The sequence below is a fragment of the Mus musculus genome, chromosome 12, assembly GCF_000001635.26.
Source record: "Mus musculus strain C57BL/6J chromosome 12, GRCm38.p6 C57BL/6J".
Taxonomy (NCBI): Eukaryota; Metazoa; Chordata; class Mammalia; order Rodentia; family Muridae; genus Mus; species Mus musculus.
In genome coordinates this window covers 73,249,366-73,268,503 of record NC_000078.6, presented here as the reverse complement: position 1 = coordinate 73,268,503, position 19,138 = coordinate 73,249,366, and the positions used below count along the sequence as shown (strand labels likewise).

The 19,138-nt window shown below is 39.0% G+C and overlaps 1 protein-coding gene across 3 annotated transcripts in view; it reads right to left on the bottom strand.

Moving 5' to 3' along the window:
* The window catches only part of Mnat1 (menage a trois 1), a 161,804-nt gene that overhangs the window by 5,485 nt on the left and 137,181 nt on the right, over positions 1-19,138 (bottom strand). The gene's annotated exons all lie outside the window — the stretch shown is intronic.

Here is a 19,138-nt window from a genome sequence, read left to right as displayed (position 1 = left end):
TTTAAATTACTAGGCCCTGTTTCGACCTGCATTCCGAACTGGTTCAAAGTAAGAAAGGCCGTGAAGCCTGGAGAATAAGACCTGCTTCTTGCAGAACAGAGTGAGCTTTCCGCATGCTTCACTTTGAGACTGGCTCTTCCTACATTTCCAGGGATGGCCTCAAACTACTGAGTTCAAATGATCTTCCTGTCACAGGCTCATAGCTGTACCAGGCTGTAGGGCACCCATTTAAAGTTTGCATTTAACACCATGAGTTAACAGACCTGCCCCATACAGTTCTGTGCTCCGGATGTCAAGACTAAGCAAGAGCGCTTAGAAGTGTAAGGACTTCATCCCATGAGCTTGGATGGTCTTGCTGGTAGAACATGACTAAGATGTTCAAGGCCCTGGTTTCAATCCCGCGCACTGCACTACCCTATGGCCCACAATGTTTAGCCATAACTACACAATATTTTCATTGGACCAGGGAGATAACTTAGTCACTAAAGTGTTTGTTATGCAAGCTGAGGACCCAAGTTCGATTTCTGGCATACACATAAAAGATACGTGTGTTGTGATCCATATTTCAATCCCAGTGCTAAGAAGGTAGAGGCAGGAAGATGGGTGGAGCCAGCCTTGCTATCCTGGTGAGCCAGAGCAATGTGAGACCTGTTTTAAAAGAGGTGGCTGATGCTCCTGAGGATAATACACTGGCCACTACACGTGTACATGTAGGTATACCTACACCCACAGACACACATGCAACACTTCACAAAAACAACTAAAAACAACAACAATAGGGTACTCAGACTAGTGCTAAAATGCAACATTCTTTAAAACTAAATATATCACTTAACTAAATATATCCCTTAATGTGCTAGCCTAACTAAGCACAACAATAGAATAAGATTGAATGGATAACTGTATATGCAAAGATAAATGAAGAAGCTACTATGATTCCAATGCTGTCCAGAATTCTGCAGGTAGTCTGACTATAAAAGCACATGGCTTCATGAAGTCCAACCTAATAACATAACTTCCATGGATGGTTATCCCGTCACTCTTTATTGGTCTAGCCAGTGGATAAGGATTGAAGGTGAAAAAGAAGCTCAATAATAAAGCTGTTTCACATTTATACCAACATACTCAAGAGCAATTATGCCAGATGTCTAAGCCATCTCAAAAGCAAGGCTTAGCTCTGGAAATCCATAGGCACACCCACCAGGATTTACTACTCAGTCCAGACCGTTACACAGATTCTAACATCAGCTGAAGTAAACTACAATGTATTGCTACCCAAGGCTATACTATGCATTTTAGGATAAAGTAGCTCCCACTGTAAATTTATAATCATGTAATGCAACTAATGTTTCCTTGATTTGAGTATAAACTAAAGAACAGAGAAGCCCTGGCTATTTAAGTATGGTGGCAGTGTTGGATATCCCTACAGATTGACCTCTAAGGATAGATTCTGTATAAATAATAGACATAAACATAGGAATATCTTAAGAATTGGGCACTACGGTGTTCTGAATGTAGATTGTTCCCCACTGTATTTGAATACTTGGTCTCTGGTTAATGGTGCTGTTTTGGAAGAAGTTGTAGGGAGAGTTAACCTTTCAGGAGAATACACCATTGGGAATAAGCTTTCAGACTTCATATATTTGACACACGTCCTGGTTGCTCCCTCCTTGAGGTTAAGGTTGAGAGAATCTGATCTCTCAGCCACCTGCTTCTTGCTGTCATACATCCACACCATGATAAATTCTTATCCCTCTGGAGCCATGAGACAAACTCTTCCTTCTACAAGCTGCCTTGTGGTGTTTTACCACAGCAAAAGAAAAGTATTTCTAATATAGGCACTGTAACATAAACTTGGATAAATTCACCACTATCCACAACAGCCAATAGACCAAATGATTTTTCATAAATATTGAAAATATTTACCAAAATCAGAAGGTATTTATTTAAAAACAAATTATTACATATTTGGCTAATTTTAGTATAAAACTTGAAACTGTAAAGAAAACAAAATCCGCTGGGCAGTGGTAGCTCACGCCATTAATCCCAACACTTGGGAGGCAGAGGCAGGTGGATTTCTGAGGCCAGCCTGGTCTACAGAGTGAGTTCCAGGACAGCCAGGGCTACACAGAGAAACCCAGTCTCGAAAAACAAACAGGAAAGCAAAATACAATACATAAGATATGTATATGAATAAAGAAAGCTTTATTTATAAACTTGGTAGAGTAAAAGATTACATAATGACTAACAAATACAGAAATTATAATATTCTATACTAAAAAACAGCCTCTTAAAGTGTAATTTTTGTTTTATGAAAGCAGAAAGATTATGCTCTCTGTATATTATATAAGGAAGGTTATACATGGCTCTATCATAAGCCATCAAAATTTTGCTACATTGTACCAGACATCATGGATCCCACGTTCTATGACCTGACACTTCCTTTGCACACTTTATTTCCAAGGTTAAGTTACTACCTTGTTTGCATCGTGACTGCTTCTCCTTCCTCTTATTCCACACATCATCTCACTGCCACCAAACATCTTCTTTCAGATCTTGACTATCTTTGCTTTACTGTTTATGCTGAGATCTTTGCTTTACTGTTTATGTTGAGTTTGTTATTGTGTTCTGTACTGTCTTTGACATGGAGCCCAGAACAGCTGAATTCACTATGTAGCCCACGCTGGTGTGAAACTCATGATTCTCCTGTCTCAGCTTCCCATATGCTGGGTAACAGGTGTGTAGCACCACACTGGGCCATTGTCATCATTCAAGGACTACTGCTAACAGTGTCAGAACTGACTCAGAGTGTACACATTCCATTTCAGTCTTTCCATAGTTACTCAATTATTCTCAGGACAAAGATCTCCCCGACTCTTACATAAATAGACATTAATTGGCTCCAGGCTCTAAAGAATCAGCTCCAAACTCCACAGCCTACCATTCATGGTCTATTATATGTGATTCCAGTTCACATTTCCAAACATATTTTCCCATTAATCATCTCCATTACCCTGAAGTAAAGCCAAAGTCAATCAGGAAGTTTTTGTTTTTCACTGTTAAAGCCTCATAACTTCCCTTTCTACACACTTACTCCTGTTGTGTCTGCCTTGGAATGCACGGAGAGTGACTATACTCTAACAAAATCACAGTCATGTATCAGCCACTCAATTCTGAACAAGTAAGAGAAGCTCCCCTGTCCCACACAGAAAATGAATATAACAAAAACAAATCAAGTAATTTTTACAAAACATTTTCAACTATGGATATGAGGGGCAGTGCATATGAGCAAAGAGTCCACAGGTGCCAGAAGAAGGTGCTAATCCTGGAGCTGGAGTTATAGGTGGTTGTGAGCCACCATAAATGGTCCTCTGCAAAAGCAATATAAGCTTTAACTATCTCTCCAGGCCCCAAGTAAAGTAATCTTAAAAGAAATCTTTTGGTACCAGAAATTACACTAGAAGTCAAAATAAGGGGGGTGAACTTCCTTCCTAGCTGATTTTACGTACCAGTGATTGACTATCCACATGGAGACAAGAGACAGGCCTTAGTCAGATCCAAGGAAAGAAACTGGAACTGACCTTGGCCCTGCATATAACCTATCTCTCTAAACTCTTGTCTGCTCTGTAAAACCTGCTATAGAAAATACTCACTCGCCAGCCCAGAGGCAGCCACAAGAAGCTTGTAATAAAGCTTACAACTCATCTAAGACAGGAATAAACACAGGAATCACAGAAATAACTAAATAATGTCACTCATGGAAAACAAACAAACAAACAAACACAGAGATACAGTGAATATGAATGGCAAATTATACAACCAGATCCACAGGCCAGAGAATAATCTGAAAGAAACAAATATTTAATGTCAAACGAGATGAAGAAGTAGATATCATAAGGCAAGAAACCGACAATATTGAGAAAATAGTCATTAAGAAAAATCAAGAGGCTTGGGTTGCTTCCGGTCTGTGCCAGTTTACCTTGGGCGCAGCTCTGCAGCCTGTCCCATAGCGCTTTAATACAGCCAGGATTCCAGGATTGCAGGATCCCAGTGTCCTAAGAGCTTGGTCACACACACCAAGATCTCAGGGTCCTAGAGGCAGCTTGAATCCCAGGAACTCTGATACACCCAGAATCTCAGGATCACAGAGACAGCTAGAATATGAGGAGTTCTGACACAATCAGGATTACAGGAAGGAAAGGCTCTAGTCTGGTAGAGAGGGCAGGTAGCACTAGAGATATTCAGATGGCAGGAGGCAAACATACAAACATAAGCATCAGAAACCAAGGTTACTTGGCACCATCAGAACCCAATTCTCCCATCATAGCAATTCCTGGATACAACATCACACCAGAAAAGCAAGACTCAGAATGAAAATCACTTCTCATGATGATGATAGAGGTCTTTAAGAAGGACAGAAATAACTCCCTTAAAAAAAAAAATACAGGAGAACACAGGTAAACAGCTAAAAGTCCTTAAAGAGAAAACACAAAAATCCCTTAAAGAATTACAGGAAAACACAACCAAACAGGTGAAGGAAATGAACAAAACCATCCAATATCTAAAAATTGAAATAGAAACAATAAAGAAATCACAAAGGGAGACAACCCTGGAGATAGAAAACTTAGAAAAGAGATCAGGAGTCATAGATGCAAGCATCATCAACAGAATACAAGAGAAGAGAGAATCTCAGGTGCAGACGATACCATAGAAAACATTGATACAACAATCAAAGAAAATGAGAAATGCAAAAAGCTCCTAACCCAAAACACCCAGGAAATCCAGGACATAATGAGAAGACCAAACCTAAGGATAACAGGTATAAGAGAGAGTGAAGATTCCCAACTTAAAGGACCAGTAAATATCTTCAACAACATTATAGAAGAAAACTTCCCTAACCTAAAGAAAGAGATGCCAATGAACATACAAGAAGCCTATAGAACTTCAAATAGACTGAAAAGAAAAAGAAATTCTTCCCATCACATAATCACCAAATAAATAGATAGATAGATAGATAGATAGATAGATAGATAGATAGATAAAATGAAACACCAAATGCACTAAACAAAGAAAGGATATTAAAAGCAGTAAGGGAAAAAGATCAAGTAACAAAGGCAGACCTATCAGAATTACACCAGACTTCTCACCAGAGACTATGAAAGCTAGAAGATCCTGGGCAGATGTCATAGAGACCCTAAGAGAACACAAATGCCAGCCCAGGCTACTATACCCAGCAAAACTCTCAATTACCATAGACAGAGGAACCAAGATATTCCATGACAAAACCAAATTTTCATAATATCTTTCCACAAACACCAACACAAGGAGGGGAATTACAACCCAGAAAAAAACAAGAAAGTAATCATTCAACAAACCCAAAAGAAGATAGCCACACAAACATAATCCCACCTCTAACAACAAAAATAATAGGAAGTAGCAATCACTATTCCTTAATATCTCAACATCAATGGACTCAATTCCCCAATAAAAAGACAGAGACTAACAGACTGGCAATGTAAACAGGACCCAGTATTTTGCTGCATACAGGAAACACACCTCAGTGACAAAGACAGACACTACCTCAGAGTAAAAAGCTAGAAGACAATTTTTAAAGCAAATGGTCCCAAGAAACAAACTGGAGTAGCAATTCTAATATCTACTTTCAACTAAAAGTTATCAAAAAGGATAAGGAAGGACACTCCATACTGGTCAAAGGAAAAAATCTACCAAGATGAACTCTCAATTCTGAACATCCATCTTCCAAATGTAAGGGCACCCAAATTCATAAAAGAATCTTAAAGCACATGTGGCACCTCACACAATAATAGTGGGAGACTTCAACACCCCACTCTCAGCAATGTACAGATCATGGAAACACAAACTAAACAGAGACACAGTGAAACTAACAAAACTTATCAACCAAATGGATCTAACAGATATTAATAAAACATTTCATCCTAAAGCAAAAGAATATACCTTCTTCTCAGCACTTCATGGTACATTCTCCAAAACTGACCATATAATTGGTCACAAAACAGCCCTCAACAGATACAAGAAGACTGAAGTAACCCCATGCACCCTATCAGATCACCATGGAGTAAGGCTGGTCTTAAATTTCAACAAAAAGAATGGAAGACACACATACACATGGAAGCTCAACAACATTTTACTCAATGATATTTTGGTCAAGGAAGAAATAAAAGAAATGGAAGACTTTTTAGAATTTAATGAAAATGAAGACACATCATACCAAAACCTATGGGACACAATGAAAGCAGTGGTAAGAGGAAAACTCATAGCTCTAAGTGCCTTCAAAAAGAAACTGGAGGGCTGGTGAGATGGCTCAGTGGGTAAGAGCACCCGACTGCTCTTCCGAAGGTCTGAAGTTCAAATCCCAGCAACCACATGGTGGCTCACAACCATCCGTAACGAGATCTGATGCCCTCTTCTGGAGTGTCTGAAGACAGCTACAGTGTACTTACATATAATAAATAAATAAATAAAACAAATATGTATTAAAAAAAAAAAAAAAAAAAAAAGAAACTGGAAAGAGCTTACACTAGCAGCTTGACAGTACACCTAAAACCCATAGAACAAAAAAGCAAATACACCCAAGAGGAGTAGATGGCAGGAAATAAAATCAGGGATGAAATCAAGGAAATACAAACAAAAAGGCCTATATAAATAATCAACAAAAGCAGGAGTTTGTTCTTTGAGAAGATGAACAGGATAGACAAACCCTTAACCAGACTAACCAGAGGGCACAGAGACAGTATCCAAATTAATAAAATCAGAAATGAAAAGGGAGATATAACAATGGAAACTATAAAAATCCAAAACACCATCAGATCCTACAAAAGTTTATACTCAACTAAATTGAAAAATCTGGGTGAAATGGACAGTTTTCTAGACACATACCAGGCGACAAAGTTAAAACAGGATCATATAATCTATCTAAACATAACCCATAACCCCTATAGAAGTAGTCATTAATAGTCTCAAAAAAAAAAAAAAAAAAAAAAAGCCCAGGACCAGATGGGTTTAGTGTAGAATTCTATCAGGCCTTTGAAGAAGACCTATTACCAATACTCTTCAAACTATTTCACAAAATAGAAACAGAAGGAACACTACCTAATTCTTTCTATGAAGCCACAATTATGCTTATACCTAAACCACACAATGACCCAACAAAGGAAGAGAACTTCAGACCAATCCCCCGTATGAACACTGATGCAAAAATGATCAATAGAATTCTTACCAACCAAATCCAGGAACACATCAAAACAATCATTCACCACAATCAAGTTGGCTTCATCCCAGGGATGCAGGGATGGTTTAATATACAGAAATCCATCAATGTAACCCACTACATAAACAAACTCAAAGAAAAAAAAAAACACATGATAATTTCATTAGATGCTGAAAAAACATTTGACAAAATTCAGCATCCATTCAAGTTAAAAGTCTTGGAAAGATCAGGAATTCAAGGCCCATACCTAAACAAAGTAAAAGCAACATACAGCATACCAGTAGCCAATATCAAACTAAATGAAACTTGAAGGAATCCCACTAAAATCAGGGACTACATAAGGCTGCCCACTCGCTCCCTATCTATTCAATATAGTACTTGAAGTTCTAGCTAGAGCAATTAGACAACAAAAGGAGATCAAAAGGATACAAATTGGAAAGTAAGAAGTCAAAATATCACTGTTTGCAGATGATATCATAATATACTTAAGTGACCCCAAAAATTCCACTAGAGAACTCCTAAATCTGATAAACAAATATAGCAAAGTGACTGGATATAAAATTAACTCAAACAAATCAGTAGTCTTCCTCTATTCAAAGGATAAGCAGGTGAGAAAGAAATTAGGGAACTCAGCAACTGGGGTAGCCCGCACAGGATAATGTCAGTCAACTATGCTGCATGGGGTAGGGCCATAAACCCCCACACAACCTACCTGAAGAGTACATGACAGCTGCTAAGGGTGTGTCTGAGGGTTGATCTAATTGTTTGTTTTGTTTTAAGAGTGTGGCCATGGTAAATAGACCATGCTCTGTGGATGGCCCCACAGCCACAGGCAGCAGAAATTGGACTCAGTGGGACAATTAAAGGGGGAGGGCATGACAATGAGACAATGGGAGCTAGGGGGTGGATATGGAAGGGTTAGGAGAGTAGAGGTGAAATAGGCAAAATACATTGCATGCAATATGATGTTTACAAGGAATTAATAGAAACATTTTTAAAAGCTCATCCTTTTTTAGCTGGAATTTAAAACAACACATCAGGGCTTTGGTTAGCAAAGATGAAGACATGAAGTATGGCCATAATAAGAGCTGACAGATGAAAACATAGGGCAAAAAAACCAATTATCACCACGACCTGTGAAGCTGGAGAAGAAGAGAGGACTGACTGGAGGGCAGGCTGTCCATCAAGAATGAAGAAGACAGGTGGGGCTCTGGAAATCAGGGGATGCCCAGCAAAAGACATTCAATAGGGTAGAAAATAGTGTAAAATTACTTCCTTCAAAACATTTTCTTAAATGTGTGCATCTGAAATACCCTTTAGGTTTAGATGCACTCTGTCATATATGCTGAACTCACTGGGTTAAAAAAAAAAAAAGCTAAAGATTGCACAGTAGGATGTGACATGTGGATGGATGAAAGGTATGCAGGACAGGGCACAGCCAAGGCACATCCTCGGGTGCCCTCTCCTTAAAGCTCTGTTTCATATGCTGGAGTCTTACAATGCCAACAGCTTAGAGAAGGCAAATGAAAACAAGGAAAGGCAATGCCAAGCAAAAATAAAATAAATAAATGGTGCTTACTCTTAACTATGAAACATTCTATTTTTAGTGTGTAAAATGAGTTCCTAAACCAGCTAACCCCAAAACATTGGTGAGCGTGGAAAAAAATCTGAAAAGCTGCAAGACAGCCGACCTAGTCCGCAACAAGTTTAAATGCTGCTGCTTTATGAAGACACAGCTTTCATACTTGCGCCTACAGAAAACCCACACTCTTCCAAAAGTCAAACCACAACATCACTTGTGGGAAAAACAGCCTATGCCTACTATCAGACATAATGTGCTAATGCAAGCACCGGGACCAAATGAGGCTCTGCTGGAGCACAGGGTGTAAATAGACCAGTCACTTCATTGCCTAAATATCATGTGAACCAAAACTTCATGTGTAAATACTTTCCTCGTCTTCTAAAAATTATGCCATTAATTTTAGTATTCTATTTTGTTTCCAGATTACATTTTTTCTGGCAATGCCTTGCAACCATGCATATGTTACTATAACATCATATTGAAGCATACTCTAATAAGTTCCATGCGACTTTTCCATCTGTGCTGGTTCTTTTTGTCAACTTGATTCAAGTGAGAGTCATCTTGGAAGAAGGCCCTCAACTAAGAAAAATGCCTCCTTCAGATTAGTGTGGGCAAGTTTGTGGGCATTTTCTTGATGTGAGAGGGCCCAGTCCATTAGGGGTGGTGCCATCCCTGGGCTGGTGTCCTGGGTTGAATAAGAAAGCAGGATGAGTGGGCCCAAGGGAACACACCAGTAAGCAGCTTCCCTTCTCCACAGCATCTGTCTCCCTGCCTTCTGGTTCCTGCACTGAACTTCTGCTCCAGTTCCCTTCCTGAACTGGAAGGTGAAATAAACCCTCTGCTTGAAGTAGAAACTTAAGGGTTCTTTGGAAAGTCAAATGGATGGTGTTTTCCTGGGGCAAACACGTGAAGGAATGTTTAGCTGAAGCAGACACAGGAGAGAGGATGTTCTGCTAAAGTAAGCAGTGAAAGAACGCATGATGGAGGATTCTTTGCTTTTTTTTTGGGGGGGGGTTGGTTTTTTGAGACAGGGTTTCTCTGTATAGCTCTGGCTGTCCTGGAACTCACTTTGTAGACCAGGCTGCCCTCTAACTCAGAAATCCGCCTGCCTCTGCCTCCCAAGTGCTGGAATTAAAGGTGTGTGCCACCACCACCCAGCCGAAGGATTCTTTGCTAAGGACACGCATGCATTGGTCGAGACTCCATAGAGACAAAATGCACCCAAAAACTGACGGTGGTGTGTTGCAGTTTCTTGTTGCTTCCTTGGATAGGACTGATTGGCAGAAATGTCAGCTGAGACAGACACATGCTGAGCAAAACCCGTGGAGAACCTATGATGTTTGGAGGGTGTATAAAAAGGACTCTATGGACAATGACAGAGGCTGAGCTAGGCTTGCTTATAGAGAGAGCTCGCTGTCTAAAGCTTGTTGGCCTCACACCATTGCTGATCTTTGCTTTGTTAAGAGAGATACAGCAAATAGCCAGAAGCTGGAAAGAACCCAGATACCCCTCAACAGAGGAATGGATACAGAAAATGTGGTACATCTACACAATGGAGTACTACTCAGCTATTAAAAAGAATGAATTTATGAAATTCCTAGCCAAATGGATGGACCTGGAGGGCATCATCTTGAGTGAGGTAACACATTCACAAAGGAACTCACACAATATGTACTCACTGATAAGTGGATATTAGCCCCAAACCTAGGATACCCAAGATATAAGATACAATTTGCTAAACACATGAAACTCAAGAAGAATGAAGACTGAAGTGTGGACACTATGCCCCTCCTTAGAAGTGGGAACAAAACACCCTTGGAAGGAGTTACAGAGACAAAGTTTGGAGCTGAGATGAAAGGATGGACCATGTAGAGACTGCCATATCCAGGGATCCACCCATAATCAGCATCCAAACGCTGACACCATTGCATACACTAGCAAGATTTTATTGAAAGGACCCAGATGTAGCTGTCCCTTGTGAGACTATGCCGGGGCCTAGCAAACACAGAAGTGGATGCTCACAGTCAGCTAATGGATGGATCACAGGGCTCCCAATGGAGGAGCTAGAGAAAATACCCAAGGAGCTAAAGGGATCTGCAACCCTATAGGTGGAACAACATTATGAACTAACCAGTACCCCGGAGCTCTTGACTCTAGCTGCATATGTATCAAAAGATGGCCTAGTCGGCCATCACTGGAAAGAGAGGCCCATTGGACACGCAAACTTTATATGCCCCAGTACAGGGGAACGCCAGGGCCAAAAAGGGGGAGTGGGTGGGTAGGGGAGTGGCGGTGGGTGGGTATGGGGGACTGTTGGTATAGCATTGGAAATGTAAATGAGCTAAATACCTAATAAAAAATGGAAGAAAAAAAAAAAAAGAGAGACACAGCAGAGAACTTCTCCTGGTGCTCCTGTTGGCCCTGGTCCCTCCTGCTGACTTGTGTGGAGGCTGAGGCCGGCTGTCACTGCTAGGTAGTGCCACTGCTGCTGATTCGTGTTTGCTATTCCAATTCTATGGAACTGGACTGTTGGTGCATTTTGTGAGTGGATCAAGCTGCCACTGCTAACTTGTGAACTGAACTGCCAATTTCCAGATAACACAGACAGGAGATGCTCCAGAGAACTTTCTAAACATGTCTATTCCCCTGTATCTTTTCTCTTCCACTAACTCTGCTGGATAGTGGACTACAAGGGAGGCTAAAACATTTAAGAAGCCGGGTGTGGTGGTGCACACCTTTGATCCCAGCACTCGGGAGGCAGAGGCAGGCGGATTTCTCTGAGTTCGAGGCTGGCCTGGTCTCCAAAAACAAAAAAACAAAACAAAACAAAACAAAACAAAACAACCTTCATTAAAAATAGGTTTTGAAAAAAATTGAAGTTACATTTCCTCTCCAAACTGATTTTCATTACCATTGTCAGCATCAACAGAAAGAAAACTAGGACATCATCAAATTATGGCTTTATAAGAATTTTGATTTTGATTTTACAAAATGTGCTTCAATATATTATATGGTACATTCTTTATTTTGTTACTCTAAAGGTTAAAAGAAAAACTAAGTACCCCATTCTTTCCTTGAATTCTGTTTTTGAAAGGCATGCTAATGGAGCCTTCTGCCCAGATAGACTACATACTTTACCATGGGATAGCTGTAAGTTTGCCTGATCCTTCCCTCTTTGTACTCTTTTCAGTGTCACCCAGATCCAGATCAAGTCCCAGTCCAATGGTCCATCTGACCACCTCTGTTGCACTGCCCCCAAAAGCTAGGCTTCCACCCGGCACCCCCTGTCTGCCCACAATCTACAGGTCCTTTCGACCTGACATCCAACCTCCCTGCTCAGCCAGATCCTGCATATCCTTTGCCACAGTCTGGCCAGGTGAGGGTACCTGATTCTGTCCTCTATGAACCCTCCCTATCTCATAAATCTACTTCCACACTCTAGGCTTAGACACACTCTAGGCTTAGACACACTCTTCATGCTAGCCTACCTTCTAGGTCCATCTGATTTTATTCTGCCTAGGCTATATCTAATGCCTGGGCCCAAACTGGCCTGCCCATCCTGTGCTCTACCTCAACTTGCTCTTTCCACAACAGACACAGAACTAACAGAAGAGATCCATATCTTCTAGCAAAAGTACAAACAATATGAAAAATCAACCCCTACCCCTCCCAGCCCAATCCATCAGTCCCATAGAAATGCTTGCCAATGAGAATTACCTAGATGAACCCAAGACACAGAATGCAAGAGAGTAATCATAAACCTTACCAAAAAATTCAGGGAATTTAAAGAAGACACCAAGAAACTGCTCAATGAACACAAAGAGACCAAACATATGAGCGATGCCCAAGAAAGCTCAAACGAAGTCTGAGGAGATGAAGACAGTACAGGATCTGAAAATAAAATTCAACAAAGAAATCAAAAACATAGAAGTGGACTCAAACTGAAAAAAAGGATGGAATTTAAAACCTAACTACACAACTAGAAAACTCAAGGGGAACTGTTATAAGTAGGATGGATCAAGCAGAAGACAGAATTCAAGGACTCAAAGATAAAGCAGAGGTTCTAAACAAAACAAATCAAATAAAGAACATGAACAAATTTTACAAACACAGGAAAGGAACATACAAGAGATGTGGGACACCATAAAAAGACCAAGCCTTCTAACTACAGGCACAGGTAAGAGTAGTCACAGAGCAGAGCTTCAACACAGAAGAAAACTTCCCCAAACTAAGAAAAAACATACTCATACAGACACAAAAGCACACCAACAGACAAGACCAGAGAAGGAAAGAAACTCTCTGCAGCGTTATCCATAGTTAAAACACCAAGCATACAGAACAAAGGAGAGCATTGAAAGCTGAAAGAGAAAACACACACATCACATACGAAGGAAAACCCTTCAGAAAAACAGCTGATTTATCAGTGGAAACTTGGAAAGCCAGAAGAGCCTGGAGCAATGCATTCCAAGTCCTAAAAGGCCATGACAGCCAACAAAGAGTAATGTTCCCAGAAATACTATATGCCACATTTGAAGGAGAAAGAAAAAACTTCCTATGATATAATCATCCTAGAAAATTTACATCCAACAGATCAAACCTAAAGAAAATACAGGAAGCAATATTTTTGGGCTGGAAAGAGGAATGAATATTGCCAAAAAGCTGTAGAAAAAAAAAACTCTAAAATTACTCAAACACTAAATACCACTGAGAGCGCAAATACCATCAACATTCAACAACACAATTACTGTAATGAACAAACACCTTTTAATAACTTTAAATATAAACAGTGCCAATTCTCCAATCAAAAAGATATATGAATGAATCAAGAATTAATTAAGAGCCGGGCAGTGGTGGTGCACACCTTTAAGCCCAGCACTTGGGAGGCAGAGGCAGGCAGATGAATGAATTAAGAAACAAAATCCATCTACCTGTGGTCTACAAGAAATTCAGCTTTAAAGACAGGCTGTGACTTTGAGTGTAAGAATATAAAAAAATACTTCAGTCAAACAAATGGGACCAGGAAGTAAACAGACATATAATCCCAATATCTGACAAAATAATTTTCACATTGAAAATGTAACACTAAAGATATAAAAGGATACTTTATTCTAATAAAGAGAACAATTAGGCAAAAAAGACATTACTATCCTAAACATGTATTTACTAAACTCTGGTGTACTCAACTTCATAAAAAGTATCCTAGTGGAATTAAAGACACAGATTAATATAAATCCATTAACAGTAGATGATTTCAATACTCTACTTTCTCCAACAGACAAAAAATAAACAGAGAATCATCAGAATTAAGTGACATCATACACTGAATGGACTTAATAGGTTACACACTATTCGAGCTAAACACCAAAGAGTGCACATTTTATTCAACAGCACATAGAAGCTTCTCTAAAACAGACAACATCTTAGGACACAAAACAAATCTTTATAAATTCAGACAAACTGAAATAACCTCTGGTATTCTATCTGACCATAACATATTAAAACAAAAATTAACAACAAAAACAAAAACAAACCCAAAGCAAACAAAAAACTCCAGAAAGTACACACAGTCATGGAGAATAAACAATTCATTACTGAATAATGAACAGGTCAAAAAGAAATCAAGAAACATTAAAAATGTCCTGGAACAAAAACATTGAAAATGGAAACGCAACTTAACAAAACCTCTGGTACACAATGAAAGTCACCCTACTAAGGAAATTTATAGCTGTAAGTGTCTCCATTTAAGAAAATAAAAAAGGGGGGGGGGCACAAATGAATGACTTAATGGTATCATTCAAAAAGTTGGAAAAACAAGGACAAAGAAAACCACAACCTAGTAGACACCAAGAAATAATAAAAACCAGAACTGAAATACATGAAATAGGAAGAAAACAAAACACAGAACCAATGAGTTTGTGAGCTGGGTCTTCAAGACCTTAAAGAGCAATGACAGACTCTTGGCCCCACTGGCCCAAAGAAAGAAAGAGAGGACTCAAATGGACACAACCCAAAATGAACAGGGAAACACTTAACAGACAGCAATGAAATTCAGATATTATAAAGGAATAATTTTAAAATCTGTACTCTTTTAAGTTGGAAAAGAAATAGACAAATCTCTAGATTCTGCCAAACCACAAAAATTAGATCAAGAAGCTATCAACAAGCCTAAGAGACACATAACAAATGGGGAGACTGAAATGAGGAGATAAAAGCCTCCGACTAAAAAATCCAGGACCAGATGGATTCACAAGAGAATTCTAGCAGACTTTCAAAGATCTATAGCCAGTCCCTCTTAAACTATTCAAAAAAGAGAAACAGAAGGAACAGCCACAACCCCCTAGTTGTATTACAGTAATCCCCAAGCTAAGTAAAGACAACAAGAGAAGAAAGCCACAGGCTAATATTCCCAATGAACACACATTCAAAATGCTCAATAAAATACTTGCAAACAGAATACAGATATGCATCAAAAAGATTATCTACCATTATCAAGTTGGCTTTATCTAGGAGAAGCAAGGATGATTCAACATTCTCAAATCAATAAATTTAATAAGCCACATAAACAGACTTAAAGACAAAAATCACATATCATCTCAATAGATGCTGAAAAAGCCTTTGACAAAATCTAACATATCTTTATGATAAAAGTCCACGAGAGAGTAGTAATAGAAGGAATACATCTTAATAAAAGCTATATATAAGAAACCCACAGACAACATCATTCAAATAAAATAAGGAAAATACATTTCACTAGAATCTTTCATATAAACTCTATATTTTCCCTAACAAAGAGCTCTGAACTGAGATCAAAATTACCTACTGCCTCTCTACCATAGTAAAATTTCTAATGACTGAGTATGAATGACATCAGCTTCATGACTACAATCTCAGCTCCTGGGAGACTGGGACAGGAGACTGAGACATCAGGATCAGAAGTTTAAGAGTAAGTGGATAAGTGGATTAGAGTAAGTTGGAGGCCAGCCTGAGCTAAATGGCATCATGTCTTTAAAAAAACCAAGAATTCCAGGGATTACTACTCATCTCTCAAAACAACAACAACAACAAAAAACAAAAAACCATTCTAAACAGAGTAAGGAGCTGTGGGTTGGGAAATACTTGTTCTTAAAGTTCACTTTGTTCAAGAAATTAAAGCACCATGACTTCAGTGAGAGCCTTGGGCCTGGGCCTGGGCCTGGGCCTTGGGACGGCTCTCAGGGCTTTCTTAGGAGCTCTGCAGCTGAGTCACGTCTTCACTTAATTGCATCAACTGAATTTTTCATTAGCTGGCCATTTATTTATTTTATTGGCTTTGGGAAACTGCTACAATCATACTTACAGTAAGAATTTTCTAAGCATGTATTTCCTTAGTGTGAACAAAGTTCAATCTCTTTAAATGTTATGCTTGCAAGAACCGTCCTTGGAGTCAGTACTCATTTCCCCTACAAAATGACATATGGTCATTCTCAGAACAGTCAGAAAATCTGAGATAACTTCACATAGAAAACTGCTGAGTTGTGAAAATGTAAGTTAAAGTGCCTGCTTACTAGAACTTTTTTGACTCATTTTGGTGGGACAAATCAATGTATCCTGCAAACTAAGAACCAGGCATACATTTTCACTAGTTTAACTAAGCATCCTAGTTATATCTAAACAAACTATTATATCTGTCACCTTTAGTAATTTTAAAGCATTAACATGCCCAATCAACCTTCCTGTCCATTGAAAGAAACATCCTGTTACCTGCTGCATTTTTTCCTATATTTCACTTTCTGGGACTAAGTGACAAAAATCACAAGACGATTTTCAGTTTAAATCTGGAAACACAAAACAATTGTAAACATTGTAATAAACCACTATGCTTATTATTATTTCTACAACTACACTGGGGCAAGTAAAGAAAAGACTATAACAAATGGGGTCAGAAAGGTGGCTCCATGTAAAGATGCCTACCATTACACCTGGTGACTGACTGCAGGCCCTGGAATCCACAAAGTTCAGAGAGGAACAACTCCCAGAAGTTGTCCTCTAACCACACATACAATGCATCATGTACACAAGTGTGCACATGTGTAAGCAATACACTCACATATATTATTTGTATGCTATGTGCACAAGCACACAGTAGATAGATGTAAAAAAATAACTATAACCCATGAAATAAGAACATGGGTTTTGGCCTGGAAGATGGCTCAGAGTGTAAAAGCACTAACTATAAGCCTGATGATATGAGTTAGATCCCCCAGAACACACATAAAAAACACATGCAGGGCCTGATGTAGTGATGTATGCCTTTGATCCCACCATTCAGCAGACAGGGGGAGGCAGATCTCTGTTCAAGGACGTCTTGGTCTACATAGCAAGTTTTAGGCCAGCCCGGGCTACATAGTGAGATACTTTCTGCATGTGTGATCCTAGCACTCTGACAGCAAGGTGTGGGTTAGACACCCACTCATACCCCTGGGAAGAATCACTCTGATGCACACCTAAGCAGCATAGCATCAGAGACAAGAGGGACTCTGTCTAAACCAGGCAGAAACTTCTCCTAAGACCCGAACAAGTGTGCCATGGCATGGGGACACCCATGATGCCCTGACACACAAAAATAAACAAATACATAAATGAATCAATAAATAATTTTAAATGTGTTATGAACATGATTTTTAATATCCTTATCTTTGAAATCTAATACATTAAAACTGTGTTGGGATGGCCATGTAAGACAATAGTTGGCAAAGCATGTATGGAATAATTTTGTATTTCTGTAAATAGTAACGTTTAAAACAATCAGATAGTGAAGTGTTGGTGGTTACAGTACAGTGATAATTCTATACTGTTTCAGCACTGCCTAAAATAGACACGGAGACAACACACTAAGTAGGGCTTAGCAGGGCTTAAGCTATCCATAGGGTTTAATATACTCTGGGATCTATTTTTCTGTACAGTACTTCATATCTTTAATTTGCAAAGTAATTACAAAAGCAATTATATACTATGATAGAAAATAATTACATACAAATATGACTAAACTTCATCTCTCCATTACCACTGTGTTTTCCAATAAAAGAACTGTATGTTTAAACAGCTGGTAGAACATTCTTGGGTCTTGCTCCAAGAAAAGAGAAATTTATGTATGTATAAAGATAACAGAAACATCATTTTTTAAGACAGAAAGTGGACTAAATGTATGCTTTATTATCGAGATATAAAGTTTAAGACTACAATTGATAATGTTAATTGCAAAAGACTGAAACTGTTTAATGATGTAGCATTCATTACCCCTGGTTGAATTTTGAAACTCTTCGCTCAAGACAGTCATTTTAGATTGTAGTGACTCCCCCCAAAATATGCAGAAAAATATGTGGGAGAGAGAACAGGCTCAAAGGCTCTTGGTCATCTTTCTACTACTTACAGTAACTCACTCATATTTAACTAACAAACAAATACAAGACATTGATAAGGTATATGAAAAGATTAGATCATTGGGTTAGCTTTACAAAATATTTTCCTATGTATGTTCTTGTTTGATCTTGATAAGAATCCAGAAATCAATGAAAGGGGTAAAGGAAAATATTTTCAATTATAAGCCGAAAGTCAAAGTTCAAAGATGATTTGCTCAAGATACCGTCACCTCTGATGACAGGGAGCGGTTGACAGAAGCCAGAGTCAAACTATACATAATGTAATTACCAGAAGGACGGATCAGGGAGTAAAGACACTTGTGACCAAGCTTAAAAACCTGACTTCAGTTTCTGGACCACGGATGATGGGAGAAGAGAGCTGACTCACACATGTTGCCCTCTGACCTCCATAAATGTGTTTTGGTATGCGTGCAGTGCACACATGCATTTATACACATTCACATGGACATAATAGATAAACTTTTTCATTTGTTACTGAATAAAAGAAAAAGGAGATGGAGAATAGCTAGAAAGTGGGCATAAAGTTTTAGTTAAACAAAACAAGTATAAGAGATCAAACCTGTAGACAACAAAATCTCAGTGTACTCTTAAAAATTCATCAAACATGTAAAACACATGCCAATCGGTTTTACCAAGACAAAATAATTTGAAGGGAGGCTAGCCATCTCAGAAAAATGGTGAAGGTGGCTCCAAGCTCCCACCTCTCAAAGTAACATTGAAAAAACAGGCAAACAGAAAGGCTCTGCATTCTGGAAATGAATACTGCTTCTAGTGAATGACCACATGAAGCTGAATCAAGGAAAGGGCACTTTAGCCTGGAGAGAAGCTGTCTCGTGTTCTGTTCACCACTGCCTCATGTCTCCCTGGCTTTGCCACTGAGGAACCAGT